Here is a 16,597-nt window from a genome sequence, read left to right as displayed (position 1 = left end):
TATTTTGTAACTTATTGCTCTTGGTAGTAAAAAGTAACTGCACTTGGCAGTTTATGAATATTAAAAATCAGAGTTTAAATAGGATAAAATTTAAAACACCTTTGGCATCTGTTTTAAATAACCTGTCAAACTTCATGTTTTTAAATGAGTTTTATGCATGGTTTTCAAAGTCATTACAGAGCAGTAAAACCTATTTGGATGTATTCAGAAAGAGGCTATCCTTGACTCTTTTTTAAAAATCCAAAGAAATTTTTACAAGTACATAAAGCAAACATGTCTTCCTCTTTCTTAGGTTGTCACAATAAATGCTATATAAAACTAAAATGATTTTAAAATATGATAATATCAGACAAGAATCTCAGGCGATATTATACTTATGTGTTAATAATCATGAGTGTAGAAAAACAGAAAAAAATCTCTTTTTAAAAAAGGTATAGTCTTTTATATTTATAATAGTGTTGAAAAGTCATATTGATAAAAGAGCCTTATATCAGGTTTTTACTCTTTTTACTTAAATAGAAGCATTAAAATGAAGACATCTCTTTGAGACTATGCTGAGTGTTAATCAGAGCATGTTTGAGCTAATATTTTTATATTATTAAATCTCCATATCCCTGGAAGCAAAGGTTTTGTTTCTCCCCCTATCATCTCCCTTAAAAAATCCAATATTGTTACCCATGTGGGATGCTCTTTGTTTTGATAAGCAAACGGCAATCCTTGTACCAATAACATAATTATAATAGCTCTGATTCATCTGACAAGCCTACTCTCTGTATGACATATGTGCTCAGTGAAGTTTCAAAGTGTTAAACTTCCCAGTTACACAGTGGTAAAAATAAGAATGTGGCTTTATTCCCCACTGTTTTCTCTCTATCCTTAACATTGTTCAAGACTCAAGAGTTGATGAATAATAAGTGTCATACATAAACATTAATAAAATTATAAAAAGGCTTAATTACAGTGCATAGTGATCACCAATGTAAAGCCAAGTTTGCTGTACTTCACTCATCTCACCAATTAGTTTCTATTACCTAGCACATTACCCCTGCTTACATTTGCTTCTATAATACTGGTCCTTAATTTACATTAGCATCTCAATGTGGCCTGGGTGATTTCTGTATCACAGACTGAGCATGTACAAATTGAATTTCCATCTATGTGTTTAATTTCCTCTTTTGACAAAGACATTGTGTTTTTCTTGACTCTTCTTCATTAAATAATTTATTGGGCTTCACCTTTTTTATCATTTCAACAAGCTAGTTGATGTTTCCTTTCTCACCGCACTTCATTGTTTCTTGTGCAGCATTAAATCTGCATAATCTTTTTTTCCTGGAAAGCTATTAGGTTTATAAATACATATTCAACCCTGTCTCTTACTAAAACTTTTCGTATGTAGCATTCTTCCTATAGCTTCATTTATTTTCCACTTCAATGAACTACGAAGAAATAAGTTAGCTCACACATTAGCTGAATTTTAACAATAGTCATAATTCTTTATAATTTTGAGTTAACTAAACCCTACCAACATCCATGTATTCTCTGTCTTTTGAAAACCATTTCTTTTTCTTGCTGTCTGCAATAATTGTTGGATTTTAGCTCCTAAGCCATTGTTGATACTGAATCCTCAATACCCTTTATGAATACCATTTTTGATCATGTCACTCAGTTAACAGTGACTATTTTTTGGTGACTTTCCAGTTTAATTTTCACGAAGTTTAAAACCCTTAGCATTTTTATAGTACATTACAGGACTGATCAGCATCTAGGTAGAAGACCATATCCTTTGTTTTTTCTCCCCTTAATGTTTATACATAGAGCATACCAACTCCCCTCTTTTCTTTCAGTGTCAGGTATTATAGTAAGCACTGCACAACTGATTCAATTACTCAGAGGATAAGGTTTCAAATACTATTTGATATATACCTTTTAATTATAATTTATATAATTTAGTTTTCTTAAAAAATTTGTCTTAATTATTTGGTATTTTCATACCTATACACAAAACCATTTCAGTAAGTTTTAAGGGGAAGTCTAATTTTCTCTGACATGATTCTGTTTCTGCCCATAGAACTCCCTCAGTTAAAAGTGAGTTAATGAATGACATAGAGGTTTCAGATCTAATTTGGTCTTTAACTGAATATCCTGAATGGCAGGATGAGAACTTGACTTCTTTGCTATTCTTGAACTTAAATGTAGGGTGTCACTGTTTTCTGTGTTTTTAAAAATTTAATTACTCACACATAAAGAAAATTCACTAATTGCAATTGAAAAACAGATAAAAAAGAAATGCAGTTGTGTATCATGTCAGTTCAAGCTTATGCCAAGTGATTACTGGTGATTTATGTTAAATCTGCATATGAAGGGATTTAATGGCAAAAATTGCAAAGAATTTTATTTCAATCCTCCAAGTCTCGTTTTCTGTCATTATGTCAAAGCTATATTCTGAAGCTGAAATCAGGAGGCTCTAGCTTAGAAAATATCTGTCAGCAGCCAGAGCATGTCAAATACAGATGCAAATGCTACCAGTAAACCATTGAACTGAGAATGGAACCCATGTTAGAGGAATTAGAGAAAGGCTTGAAAAAGTTGAAGTGGCTTGCAACCCCATAAGAGCAACAATGCCAACCAACCAGAGATCCCAGGGACTAAACCACTACCCAAAGACTATACATGGAATGACCTATGGCTACAGCTGCATATGTAGCAGAGGATGGCCTTGTTGGGCACCAATGGAAGGAGAAGCCCTTGATCCTGCCAAGTTTGAACCCCTAGTATAGGGGAATGTCAGGGGTGGGAAGGGGGTGTAGCCGGGGAAGGTGAACACCCTTATAGAAGAAGGGGATGAGGGTGGGATAGGAAGCTTATGTCCAGGGAAACCAGGAAAGGGAATAACATTTGAAATATAAATTAAAAAATAATCAATAAAAGAAAAAAAGAAAAGAAAAGAAAATGTATGTCAGAATAGGTAGAAAACTAAGTTGTAAGTGAAAGATGCTCACTTTGGAAATGTTCAGTTCATGCTTATTTTAATGCAGAAAAAGACTAATGACCTCTCAACTCAAAATAAGATGGATGGGTTCAGCTTTCTAAGGAGAGTTCCATTCCTTAGAAGAACTGGAATAATAAACTGTCAGTCTCTCCAACTCGGTTTCTGCCTGAGTAGGTTTTATCAATGGTCCTGTCATGATGTTGAAATTGGGAGCTCCTGCTATGTTGTTTCATAAATCTAATTATCTCGAATCCTTGCAGTATCAGCAGAAAGAAGAAATAAGAGCAGCTCCTGTGTAACTTTTTATCCTCTCCTTAACATTGTGGGGTTATTTAATGTGTTCACCAAGAGTAATACATTTGTATCTGTTAGTAAATATAGGCCTTGGAAAACTGAAAATGATCCTTATCTTTTGTTATTCTTGAAAAGTTAAAATATTTGGGGATTAGTATTGTTTGAACTACTGGCAGTGCTACTACATAGGCAGATTTTTAAAGTGTAATCACTACTCTAAATATTCGAGCATATAATGTAAGTTGTGTTCACTACTCTTTCTCCTCACTGTCTAATATTCTTTTTTTTGGTCTACTCTCTTGGTTTATGGCACAATGCAGATAAAATCCCTTCCTTGACAAAGTTCTGTCCAAATTTCAGTTAGACATTTACATCAGTTTGGATGCATTAGTGGTAAACCCAGAGTCACTAGCAATGCATCAGTGCTTCAATGTGCAAATAGGAAACAATTTCCCTGACCATAAGTTAACCAAATGTCACTCCAGATTTGAATTATTGACTTATTGTTCTCTGTGTCTTCTGTAATTCCCTGTAGGTATGTTCTGTGGGACGAAATCTGTGCTTGTTCAAATTCTGTCCTGTTTTGTTTATTCCTGTTCCCCTGTCTGGTGTGTGTGTGTGTTTTCCTCCCTAATGAACAGCTTTTATCCTATATTTTCTGAATGTGGATATGGTAATAAATATTTTATAAAAACATTTATCAGTCTTATAAATAAGAGCTCATCTGACATGGATCACAAAAAAGTGTTACCAATCAATACATTCATAAGAGATATGCAATGTAAGGCCTCTTTCAACATATATTTACAGTTCCCAAGATTGACTATACCATACATGCAAATACACATATTGTCTGTTGTATTTTGCATAGAAGATTAGCACATAATTTAAAATTAGATGTTAGATTAGGTTGCAAAAATTGATTGCATGGAAAATCCAAGGCAAGTAAATTTGGCTGTTACATCTTTATCTTAATGACAGGTTAAACGAACAGGTTGAATGCACAATAGAATAGCAGTCATGAGTCGGAAGTGACCTTGAGTGTACTATTGTCTTTATTTGTAAGTCTCAGCAGAAGTTCCAGTCTCTTAAAATATAAGAGATATTTTTATAACAATGCATCATCATACAATTTCATTAAATTTTATACCTTCATACTGTAACTGTGATAAAAATAAGAGTGAATATCCAGTGATAAGACATGAAACAAAATCTCTACACTGTTAAATCAGTTAATATTTTACAGATCTTTTCACACAAACACACACACAACACACAGACACACAGACACACAGACACACAGACACACACACACACACACACACACACACACACACACACACACACGGCAATCATGACAATCGTCCAGCCTTAAGCCTTGCTTGTGGTCTGTGGTATTTAGCAAAGAGGTGTGAGGCAGCCTTCCAAGCCCAAATATCACAGTTTTGCCAAACCCCCTTAAACATGCTCATTCACAGCACTGTACTAACCTGAAGATGTCTAAATATATTAGCCAACACCAAGCATATTTTACACAAAAAATTAAAATGTGAGAAATGCCATGTAAATTATTGACTGCATTTCACCGTAGAGCACAAAGCTACTATTTTTCCATTGAAAAAAAGTGTTGGATGAGCTGTCTGGGAATCTTTATTGCTCTTTCTGTAAGCATTAAGATAAAGTATGGTATGGCATGTTGGTAGTCTATACTGAAAATTCAGCTTAAAACTGAAATCTGGAAACAAAATTAAAAATTAAATTTAAATATTCTGTTGAATATTTATAGCTTTTCTGTCAGTGTAAAATCAGAAATAAACCAAGTGTTTAGAGATAGGGATTAGGTACGAATGGTAATAGATTGGCTTGATTTAATCACTCCATATATTGTGTTTGTGTATACAACACAACATACATTTATGTGTGTATATATATGAAATATACATATATTAGAAACTCACTTTGTCCTATAATATATATAATAGTTTATCAACTTATAGTTAAATTAAACATGGTCAATAGTGCTTAACATCTGTCAAGATTGGCTTCAACTTCATGTGACAAATTTCCCAGTATGCGTACATTTTTATCAGAACCTCTGTATATATTCACAGATATGGTGGAGTAACTAATGTCCTTGGTGTGTATATTGTTTGATAGCTACCTTCTATGTAAAACTGAAAAGTGAGTAGGGCAGAAGTACTTTGTATTGGTGTTAACACACTGAAAAGTTAGTTTTATTTTGCATTCTTCACCTTATTATTATTGCATTTCCTCGTTGTTCAGGATCATGCTCAGAGCCATTAATTTGTCATATGCTAATTAAAACTTCTGCCAAAAAAGCTATGGCTCTACTTCTGTATTTATTTTGGAGATGAGCTAAAAAAAATATTTTTAATTTGTAATATGTTTCTAAAGTTACCCGAAATAAATATCGTGTTTGTTATAATTTGGATAAATATATTTTATAAATATATATTTCATATATACATATATGAAGGCTGTATGGATATATATAAGCACAATATATGGAAATTTTACCTTATAAAGATAATTTTCTTAAATATGTCAGTGTATATTTGTCACATAAAATATATCTATCAATCTTTATGATACATTTTTCAATTTCTTTCAAGAGAACATAAAAATCAGTCTGCCTCTATTTAGAAAGAGCCATAGCCCTAGTTTTTTGTCTTTATCACAACACTGCACACAATGCTTGACTGTTATCTCATTCTGTAGAATGCCAGTTTAATTCAAGAGAAAAAGGATATAAAATTATGGAAATTAGACTCTCTTCCTTTTTAAATCAAAATATTTGCATAGTGGACCTAAAGTGGTGGATCTGCGCTTAACAATGCTTTCAGTCTTTAGCACACATGTGGCAGCACACATGTACTTGTGACTCCAGATGCTATGCTTCCTTCTAGTCTCTGTGGGCACCGGTTTGTACATAATGTACATAAGAATTACACGGGCACACATATACATTTAGAAATAAATAAATATACATACATATGGTGTCAGAATTGTCCAACACTAACATGCTAAACTTTATTTTGCTGTGACTGGTTACATGAGTTATGGGATCCGTAAACTAAAACTCAATAGCTGTGCTTTTAAAAGAAATTAAATAAAAATTAAAAGATGTGCATGTGTAAAATTTGAAAAGGTGAGGTAGGTGAGTGTGTGTGTGTGTGTGTGTGTGTGTGTGTGTGTAAAGCTGTTGCCTAAAATGAATATCAGAACATTCCCATCTGGAAGAAACATCACATCAGACACAATGATGTTTTCTGACTGTATCACTGTGGTATTGAAGCCCCCTTTTAATCTGTGACATAAGGATAATGATAGATACCATTCCATTGAGTTTTAGAATGCAGGTAAGAGTAATGGCACATTGCAACACTTAACATAGAGCCTGACATTTAACTAGTATTTCGCAAATATTAGCTCTTAATAGTGGTAACAATGCTTTGCTGTAAGACTTTCCCATCTAATATCTGGGAAGAGTAATGTTCTAGTCATTTCTGGAGCAATGCACATAAAGAAATCCCGACTGAATGTGTGGCCAAAGATTAAATGGCTTCTTGATAGACACAGACACTGGCATGAAGAGCAGGCAGGAAACATGGTGAGACAAAATGACATCACCGTCTCAGAGGCGTAAGAGCCAGAGCGGCTTTCTCGAGTTCCTTAGGACAATTTTTTTTGTTGAATGCAATTAATTGTGTCAGAAAATTTTGAAAAATTGTCAGTGTTCATTTCAATATAATTTGATTATTCAAATATTATTGACCTGACATTAAAATGTTATGTTATATTTTAAAGTTTTAGTTTCAAAATATTATTATTAATTCTTTGAAACTTCATACGATATGTTTTCAACGTATTAATGCTCCTCAATTCCCTTCCTTACCAACCTCTCACCCCATAATCTCCCTTCCCACAACATTTTGAGATTACATCTTCTTTTTTCCTTCTTTCTCACTAAGCCAAGTTTGGATTGTCCATTTAGCCCATCTAGCAGAATTGGAGCTTGTTCTAGGTTGTGCTTAGCCTATCAGTTTCCCATCATTGAAAACAACAGCAGCAACAACAATATTTCCCTCTCCCAACAGCAAGCAAATGCTTGTAGTTCTCAGATAACTGTGGGATTCCATATGTCATTTACACTTTATGCCAAGACTTTGCCTAGATGGAGCTTTCAGCAGTCCTGTACATGCTGTCTAATTACTGTGAGTTCATATGTGCATTATGTCTGGCTTATCTGGAAAACATTGTTTCTTTAAAATTATTTTATGTCTTTAACTCATTAACAATTATTCTATCCCCTTTTCTTAAAAGATCCCTTGGGAAAAGAGGTTAAATTTTAATAAAAAAACATGTAAAATTATTTAAATTTCAAATGATTTCCACCTAATTGTTATTTCTCATTCAATAATGATCAAATATGTAAATCTGAAATAATTGGTTACAAGATAAACTCAAAACATTAAAGACATATATTTAAAACCCCATTGTTTAAAAAAACACCTTGGTGCTTCTCTTTGGTATATTTATTGGTACGTGACCATAAAACAAATAAAATGTCTAAATATTAAGAAGTAGATTGGACCCGCGGATCCCGGCCCGCAGCAGCTCTCTGCTCCCAGACCCTGTGAGAGAGAGACCCAACCGCCTGGTCAGGTGGGCACTCCTGAGGCTGCAGAGCGGAAGAGACCACCAACACTGCTCACCCCTGCCCACATCCCTGGCCCAAGAGGAAACTGTATAAGGCCTCTGGGCTCCCGTGGGGGAGGGCCCAGGAGCGGCAGGACCCCTGCCACAGACACCGCCGGACCCTGAAGGAAACAGACCGGATAAACAGTTCTCTGCACCCAAATCCCGTGGGAGGGAGAGCTAAACCTTCAGAGAGGCAGACAGGCCTGGGAAACCAGAAGAGACTGCTCCCTGCACACACATCTCGGACGCCAGAGGAAAAAGCCAAAGACCATCTGGAACCCTGGTGCACTGAAGCTCCCGGAAGGGGCGGCACAGGTCTTCCTGGTTGCTGCCGCTGCAGAGAGCCCCTGGGCAGCACCCCACGAGCGAACTTGAGCCTCGGGACCACAGGTAAGACCAAATTTTCTGCTGCAAGAAAGCTGCCTGGTGAGCTTGGACACACGGAAGCAGAATTTCTCTAGAACCGGGCACGTTCTGTGTTTACCGGAAGTCCCACACCCGCGGATCCCGGCCCGCAGCAGCTCTCTGCTCCCAGACCCGGTGAGAGAGAGACCCAACCGCCTGGTCAGGTGGGCACTCCTGAGGCTGCAGAGGGGAAGAGACCACCAACACTGCTCACCCCTGCCCACATCCCTGGCCCAAGAGGAAACTGTATAAGGCCTCTGGGCTCCCGTGGGGGAGGGCCCAGGAGCGGCAGGACCCCTGCCAGAGACACCACCAGAATCTGAAGGAAACAGACCAGATAAACAGTTCTCTGCACCCAAATCCCGTAGGAGGGAGAGCTAAACCTTCAGAGAGGCAGACAAGTCTGGGAAACCAGAAGAGACTGCTCCCTGCACACACATCTCGGACGCCAGAGGAAAAAGCCAAAGACCATCTGGAACCCTGGTGCACTGAAGCTCCCGGAAGGGGCGGCACAAGTCTTCCTGGTTGCTGCCGCTGCAGAGAGCCCCTGGACAGCACCCCACGAGCAAACCTGAGCCTCGGGACCACAGGTAAGACCAAATTTTCTGCTGCAAGAAAGCTGCCTGGTGAACTCAAGACACAGGCCCACAGGAACAGCTGAAGACCTGTAGAGAGGAAAAACTACACGCCCGAAAGCAGAACACTCTGTCCCCATAACTGACTGAAAGAGAGGAAAACAGGTCTACAGCACTCCTGACACACAGGCTTATAGGACAGTCTAGCCACTGTCAGAAATAGCAGAACAAAGTAACACTAGAGATAATCTGATGGCGAGAGGCAAGCGCAGGAACCCAAGCAACAGAAACCAAGACTACATGCCATCATCGGAGCCCAATTCTCCCACCAAAACAAACATGGAATATCCAAACACACCAGAAAAGCAAGATCTAGTTTCAAAATCATATTTGATCATGATGCTGGAGGACTTCAGGAAAGACCTGAACACACTTAGGGAAGCACAGGAAAACATTAATAAACAAGTAAAAGCCTACAGAGAGGAATCGCAAAAATCCCTGAAAGAATTCCAGGAAAACACAATCAAACAGTTGAAGGAATTAAAAATGGAAATAGAAGCAATCAAGAAAGAACACATGGAAACAACCCTGGATATAGAAAACCAAAAGAAGAGACAAGGAGCTGTAGATACAAGCTTCACCAACAGAATACAAGAGATGGAAGAGAGAATCTCAGGAGCAGAAGATTCCATAGAAATCATTGACTCAACTGTCAAAGATAATGTAAAGCGGAAAAAGCTACTGGTCCAAAACATACAGGAAATCCAGGACTCAATGAGAAGATCAAACCTAAGGATAATAGGTATAGAAGAGAGTGAAGACTCCCAGCTCAAAGGACCAGTAAATATCTTCAACAAAATCATAGAAGAAAACTTCCCTAACCTAAAAAAAGAGATACCCATAGACATACAGGAAGCCTACAGAACTCCAAATAGATTGGACCAGAAAAGAAACACCTCCCGTCACATAATTGTCAAAACACCAAACGCACAAAATAAAGAAAGAATATTAAAAGCAGTAAGGGAAAAAGGTCAAGTAACATATAAAGGGAGACCTATCAGAATCACACCAGACTTCTCGCCAGAAACTATGAAGGCCAGAAGATCCTGGATTGATGTTATACAGACCCTAAGAGAACACAAATGCCAGCCCAGATTACTGTATCCAGCAAAACTCTCAATTAACATTGATGGAGAAACCAAGATATTCCATGACAAAACCAAATTTACACAATATCTTTCTACAAATCCAGCACTACAAAGGATAATAAATGGTAAAGCCCAACATAAGGAGGCAAGCTATACCCTAGAAGAAGCAAGAAACTAATCGTCTTGGCAACAAAACAAAGAGAATGAAAGCACACAAACATAACCTCACATCAAATATGAATATAACGGGAAGCAATAATCACTATTCCTTAATATCTCTCAATATCAATGGCCTCAACTCCCCAATAAAAAGACATAGATTAACAAACTGGATACGCAACGAGGACCCTGCATTCTGCTGCCTACAGGAAACACACCTCAGAGACAAAGACAGACACTACCTCAGAGTGAAAGGCTGGAAAACAACTTTCCAAGCAAATGGTCAGAAGAAGCAAGCTGGAGTAGCCATTCTAATATCAAATAAAATCAATTTCCAACTAAAAGTCATCAAAAAAGATAAGGAAGGACACTTCATATTCATCAAAGGAAAAATCAACCAAGATGAACTCTCAATCCTAAATATCTATGCCCCAAATACAAGGGCACCTACATACGTAAAAGAAACCTTACTAAAGCTCAAAACACACATTGCACCTCACACAATAATAGTGGGAGATTTCAACACCCCACTCTCATCAATGGACAGATCATGGAAACAGAAATTAAACAGTGATGTAGACAGACTAAGAGAAGTCATGAGCCAAATGGACTTAACGGATATTTATAGAACATTCTATCCTAAAGCAAAAGGATATACCTTCTTCTCAGCTCCTCATGGTACTTTCTCCAAAATTGACCATATAATTGGTCAAAAAACGGGCCTCAACAGGTACAGAAAGATAGAAATAATCCCATGCGTGCTATCGGACCACCACGGCCTAAAACTGGTCTTCAATAACAATAAGGGAAGAATGCCCACATATACGTGGAAATTGAACAATGCTCTACTCAATGATAACCTGGTCAAGGAAGAAATAAAGAAAGAAATTAAAAACTTTTTAGAATTTAATGAAAATGAAGATACAACATACTCAAACTTATGGGACACAATGAAAGCTGTGCTAAGAGGAAAACTCATAGCGCTGAGTGCCTGCAGAAAGAAACAGGAAATAGCATATGTCAGCAGCTTGACAGCACACCTAAAAGCTCTAGAACAAAAAGAAGCAAATACACCCAGGAGGAGTAGAAGGCAGGAAATAATCAAACTCAGAGCTGAAATCAACCAAGTAGAAACAAAAAGGACCATAGAAAGAATCAACAGAACCAAAAGTTGGTTCTTTGAGAAAATCAACAAGATAGATAAACCCTTAGCCAAACTAACGAGAGGACACAGAGAGTGTGTCCAAATTAACAAAATCAGAAATGAAAAGGGAGACATAACTACAGATTCGGAGGAAATTCAAAAAATCATCAGATCTTACTATAAAAACCTATATTCCACAAAATTTGAAAATCTTCAGGAAATGGACAATTTCCTAGACAGATACTAGGTATCGAAGTTAAATCAGGAACAGATAAACCAGTTAAACAACCCCATAACTCCTAAGGAAATAGAAGCAGTCATTAAAGGTCTCCCAACCAAAAAGAGCCCAGGTCCAGACGGGTTTAGTGCAGAATTCTATCAAACCTTCATAGAAGACCTCATACCAATATTATCCAAACTATTCCACAAAATTGAAACAGATGGAGCCCTACCGAATTCCTTCTATGAAGCCACAATTACTCTTATACCTAAACCACACAAAGACACAACAAAGAAAGAGAACTTCAGACCAATTTCCCTTATGAATATCGACGCAAAAATACTCAATAAAATTCTGGCAAACCGAATTCAAGAGCACATCAAAACAATCATCCACCATGATCAAGTAGGCTTCATCCCAGGCATGCAGGGATGGTTTAATATAAGGAAAACCATAAACGTGATCCATTATATAAACAAACTGAAAGAACAGAACCACATGATCATTTCATTAGATGCTGAGAAAGCATTTGACAAAATTCAACACCCCTTCATGATAAAAGTCCTGGAAAGAATAGGAATTCAAGGCCCATACCTAAACATAGTAAAAGCCATATACAGCAAACCAGTTGCTAACATTAAACTAAATGGAGAGAAACTTGAAGCAATCCCACTAAAATCAGGGACTAGACAAGGCTGCCCACTCTCTCCCTACTTATTCAATATAGTTCTTGAAGTTCTAGCCAGAGCAATCAGACAACAAAAGGAGATCAAAGGGATACAGATCGGAAAAGAAGAGGTCAAAATATCACTATTTGCAGATGACATGATAGTATATTTAAGTGATCCCAAAAGTTCCACCAGAGAACTACTAAAGCTGATGAACAACTTCAGCAAAGTGGCTGGGTATAAAATTAACTCAAATAAATCAGTTGCCTTCCTCTATACAAAAGAGAAACAAGCCGAGAAAGAAATTAGGGAAACGACACCCTTCATAATAGACCCAAATAATATAAAGTACCTCGGTGTGACTTTAACCAAGCAAGTAAAAGATCTGTACAATAAGAACTTCAAGACACTGAGGAAAGAAATTGAAGAAGACCTCAGAAGATGGAAAGATCTCCCATGCTCATGGATTGGCAGGATTAATATGGTAAAAATGGCCATTTTACCAAAAGCAATCTACAGATTCAATGCAATCCCCATCAAAATACCAATCCAATTCTTCAAAGAGTTAGACAGAACAATTTGCAAATTCATCTGGAATAACAAAAAACCCAGGATAGCTAAAGCTATCCTCAACAATAAAAGGACTTCAGGGGGAATCACTATCCCTGAACTCAAGCAGTATTACAGAGCAATAGTGATAAAAACTGCATGGTATTGGTACAGAGACAGACAGATAGACCAATGGAATAGAATTGAAGACCCAGAAATGAACCCACACACCTATGGTCACTTGATTTTTGACAAAGGAGCCAAAACCATCCAATGGAAAAAAGATAGCATTTTCAGCAAATGGTGCTGGTTCAACTGGAGGGCAACATGTAGAAGAATGCAGATCGATCCATCCTTATCACCCTGTACAAAGCTTAAGTCCAAGTGGATCAAGGACCTCCACATCAAACCAGACACACTCAAACTAATAGAAGAAAAACTAGGGAAGCATCTGGAACACATGGGCACTGGAAAAAATTTCCTGAACAAAACACCAATGGCTTATGCTCTAAGATCAAGAATCGACAAATGGGATCTCATAAAACTGCAAAGCTTCTGTAAGGCAAAGGACACTGTGGTTAGGACAAAACGGCAACCAACAGATTGGGAAAAGATCTTTACCAATCCTACAACAGATAGAGGCCTTATTTCCAAAATATACAAAGAACTCAAGAAGTTAGACCGCAGGGAAACAAATAACCCTATTAAAAAATGGGGTTCAGAGCTAAACAAAGAATTCACAGCTGAGGAATGCCGAATGGCTGAGAAACACCTAAAGAAATGTTCAACATCTTTAGTCATAAGGGAAATGCAAATCAAAACAACCCTGAGATTTCACCTCACACCAGTGCGATTGGCTAAGATCAAAAACTCAGGTGACAGCAGATGCTGGCGAGGATGTGGAGAAAGAGGAACACTCCTCCATTGTTTGTGGGATTGCAGACTGGTAAAACCATTCTGGAAATCAGTCTGGAGGTTCCTCAGAAAATTGGACATTGAACTGCCTGAGGATCCAGCTATACCACTCTTGGGCATATACCCAAAAGATGCCTCAACATATAAAAGAGACACGTGCTCCACTATGTTCATCGCAGCCTTATTTATAATAGCCAGAAGCTGGAAAGAACCCAGATGCCCTTCAACAGAGGAATGGATACAGAAAATGTGGTACATCTACACAATGGAATATTACTCAGCTATCAAGAACAACGAGTTTATGAAATTCGTAGGCAAATGGTTGGAACTGGAAAATATCATCCTGAGTGAGCTAACCCAATCACAGAAAGACATACATGGTATGCACTCATTGATAAGTGGCTATTAGCCCAAATGCTTGAATTACCCTAGATCCCTAGAACAAACGAAACTCAAGACGGATGATCAAAATGTGAATGCTTCACTCCTTCTTTAAATGAGGAAAAAGAATACCCTTGGCAGGGAAGGGAGAGGCAAAGATTAAAACAGAGACTGAAGGAACACCCATTCAGAGCCTGCCCCACATGTGGCCCATACATATACAGCCACCCAATTAGACAAGATGGATGAAGCAAAGAAGTGCAGACCGACAGGAGCCGGATGTAGATCGCTCCTGAGAGACACAGCCAGAATACAGCAAATACAGAGGCGAATGCCAGCAGCAAACCACTGAACTGAGAATAGGTCCCCTATTGAAGGAATCAGAGAAAGAACTGGAAGAGCTTGAAGGGGCTCGAGACCCCAAAAGTACAACAATGCCAAGCAACCAGAGCTTCCAGGGACTAAGCCACTACCTAAAGACTATACATGGACTGACCCTGGACTCTGACCCCATAGGTAGCAATGAATATCCTAGTAAGAGCACCAGTGGAAGGGGAAGCCCTGGGTCCTGCTAAGATTGAACCCCCAGTGAACTAGTCTATGGGGGGAGGGCGGCAATGGGGGGAGGGTTGGGAGGGGAACACCCATAAGGAAGGGGAGGGGGGAGGGGGATGTTTGCCCGGAAACCGGGAAAGGGAATAACACTCGAAATGTATATAAGAAATACTCAAGTTAATAAAAAAAAAATTTGATGCTAGACATATAATTATAATAAGAAAAGTTGAAATGCAGAGACAAGGACTCGAGAGATGGCTCATAAAAAAAAAAAAAAAAAAAAAGAAGTAGATTGATCATCTCCCTTTTCCTGGGATTGGGTCTTGGCATTCATCAACAGCTGAGAGATTTTGCTTATTGCAAAACTGAGCTCTAGTTGCTGAATATACCTCACAGTACATGGAGACACAACTATATTCTTCTGGAAAATATAAACTGGCAGATGCTCAAAAAAGATGGAATATATGTAAATTCTGTGTATGAACTAGGGGAGTTGAAACTCACTCTTCTCTAAATCCTTATGCAATCCAATGATGCTGTGCTTCCAATTTTTTTGGTTGGCACTTAGTGCATATCTGCCTCTATCCTGGCTTGTTTATTAATCTCACAGTAAGTGTACATCCTTCTCATACTGGGACAGCCCTGTGCTAGTAGGAATATACTGATTAGTATAGGTGGCATACCATTGCAGACACTGCAGAGCTATATATCTGAAGTTTTCCATATGAAACAAGTGTGAAGCAAATGACTATAACAAATCAACATTAAAATTTAGTGAAATTCCACAGAGGTGGCTTAGCCTGCTAACGTAACAAAGACATCTTCTGTAGTTGGGAGTATACAACCAAGACTATGAAGTGCATAGGCTCAGAACTCTATAAATGGCAAAGACAAATCTTATGAGCTGATTTCAAACAAAATTTAACTCTAGTTCTCCAGTCTCTCAACCTAGTTCCTAAACCTGATTCTCTCTCCTTTCTGAAATCTGACAAGTCTTTGAGATTTGACTTCTATCACTTGCCTCAGAGATTCCAGGTGGATTCTTCTATCATTAAAAAGCATTGACCCATACGTCATGGAATGATAATATGATGAATCACCTCATGGTTTATTCAGAGCTCTAGAGAAAAATCTTCCCAAAAAATAAATTTAATAATTAGAATATCAATAGTATTTTAGGCCTCTTGACTTGTATTATGACAAAAATAATTCAACCAACATGTTTTTACTCAAATTTGATTTATTAAAGCTATAAATTCAGACTAGGTAAATGTCTATGAACATCTGACTGCTATTTATTCAAACAGTGAATTCATCAATATAACTGAGTTGTTTCATTCTTTTTGTTTACTAAGAGTTATGAAATGTTCTTGCTAATATTTAAAATATTTGTTATGATTTGGGGTGGAGTGGATCTTGAAGGAGTGGTAGGAGGAAACCATAATCAGAATATATTGTATAAAGAAATCTGTTTTCAATAAAAAAATAGAATAAATAACAAAATAGAATTCTTCTTGGGTTAAAATATTTTTAAAGAATTCTCTTTAATTGAAACCTATTTACTGTGAAATAATATAAATATAAAATTATATCCTTATTTGTATCAAATCTATGAAAATTTATAATCACATATTAATTTAGAATTATAACCATGTTGAAATAAACAGAAGTGTTATTTAATTTTCAGTGCATTGTATTAGGTATGGGAATCATGTTTTAAACAAATGTTCTTGCTGTGTCTTCAGAAAAAAATTGAGTATGAAAAATTGGGCTTGAATATATATCAATCTAAAAATGTTAACTGAGCAAAGCATGTCAAAATCATTAATTCCATGAACACTATATAACTGAATCTTGGGTGTATTTATTTATT

At 37.3% G+C, this 16,597-nt stretch overlaps 1 long non-coding RNA gene across 1 annotated transcript in view; it reads right to left on the bottom strand.

Annotated features, from left to right (window-relative positions):
• Window positions 1–16,597, bottom strand: part of LOC148003931 (uncharacterized) — a 47,591-nt gene that overhangs the window by 30,177 nt on the left and 817 nt on the right. The window lies entirely within an intron of this gene.

Source organism: Rattus norvegicus, chromosome 8 (genome assembly GCF_021556685.1).
Source record: "Rattus norvegicus strain SHRSP/BbbUtx chromosome 8, alternate assembly SHRSP_T2T, whole genome shotgun sequence".
Classification (NCBI taxonomy): Eukaryota; Metazoa; Chordata; class Mammalia; order Rodentia; family Muridae; genus Rattus; species Rattus norvegicus.
Note: the sequence above shows the minus strand (reverse complement) of the source record. Positions and strands in the feature narration are given on the sequence as shown.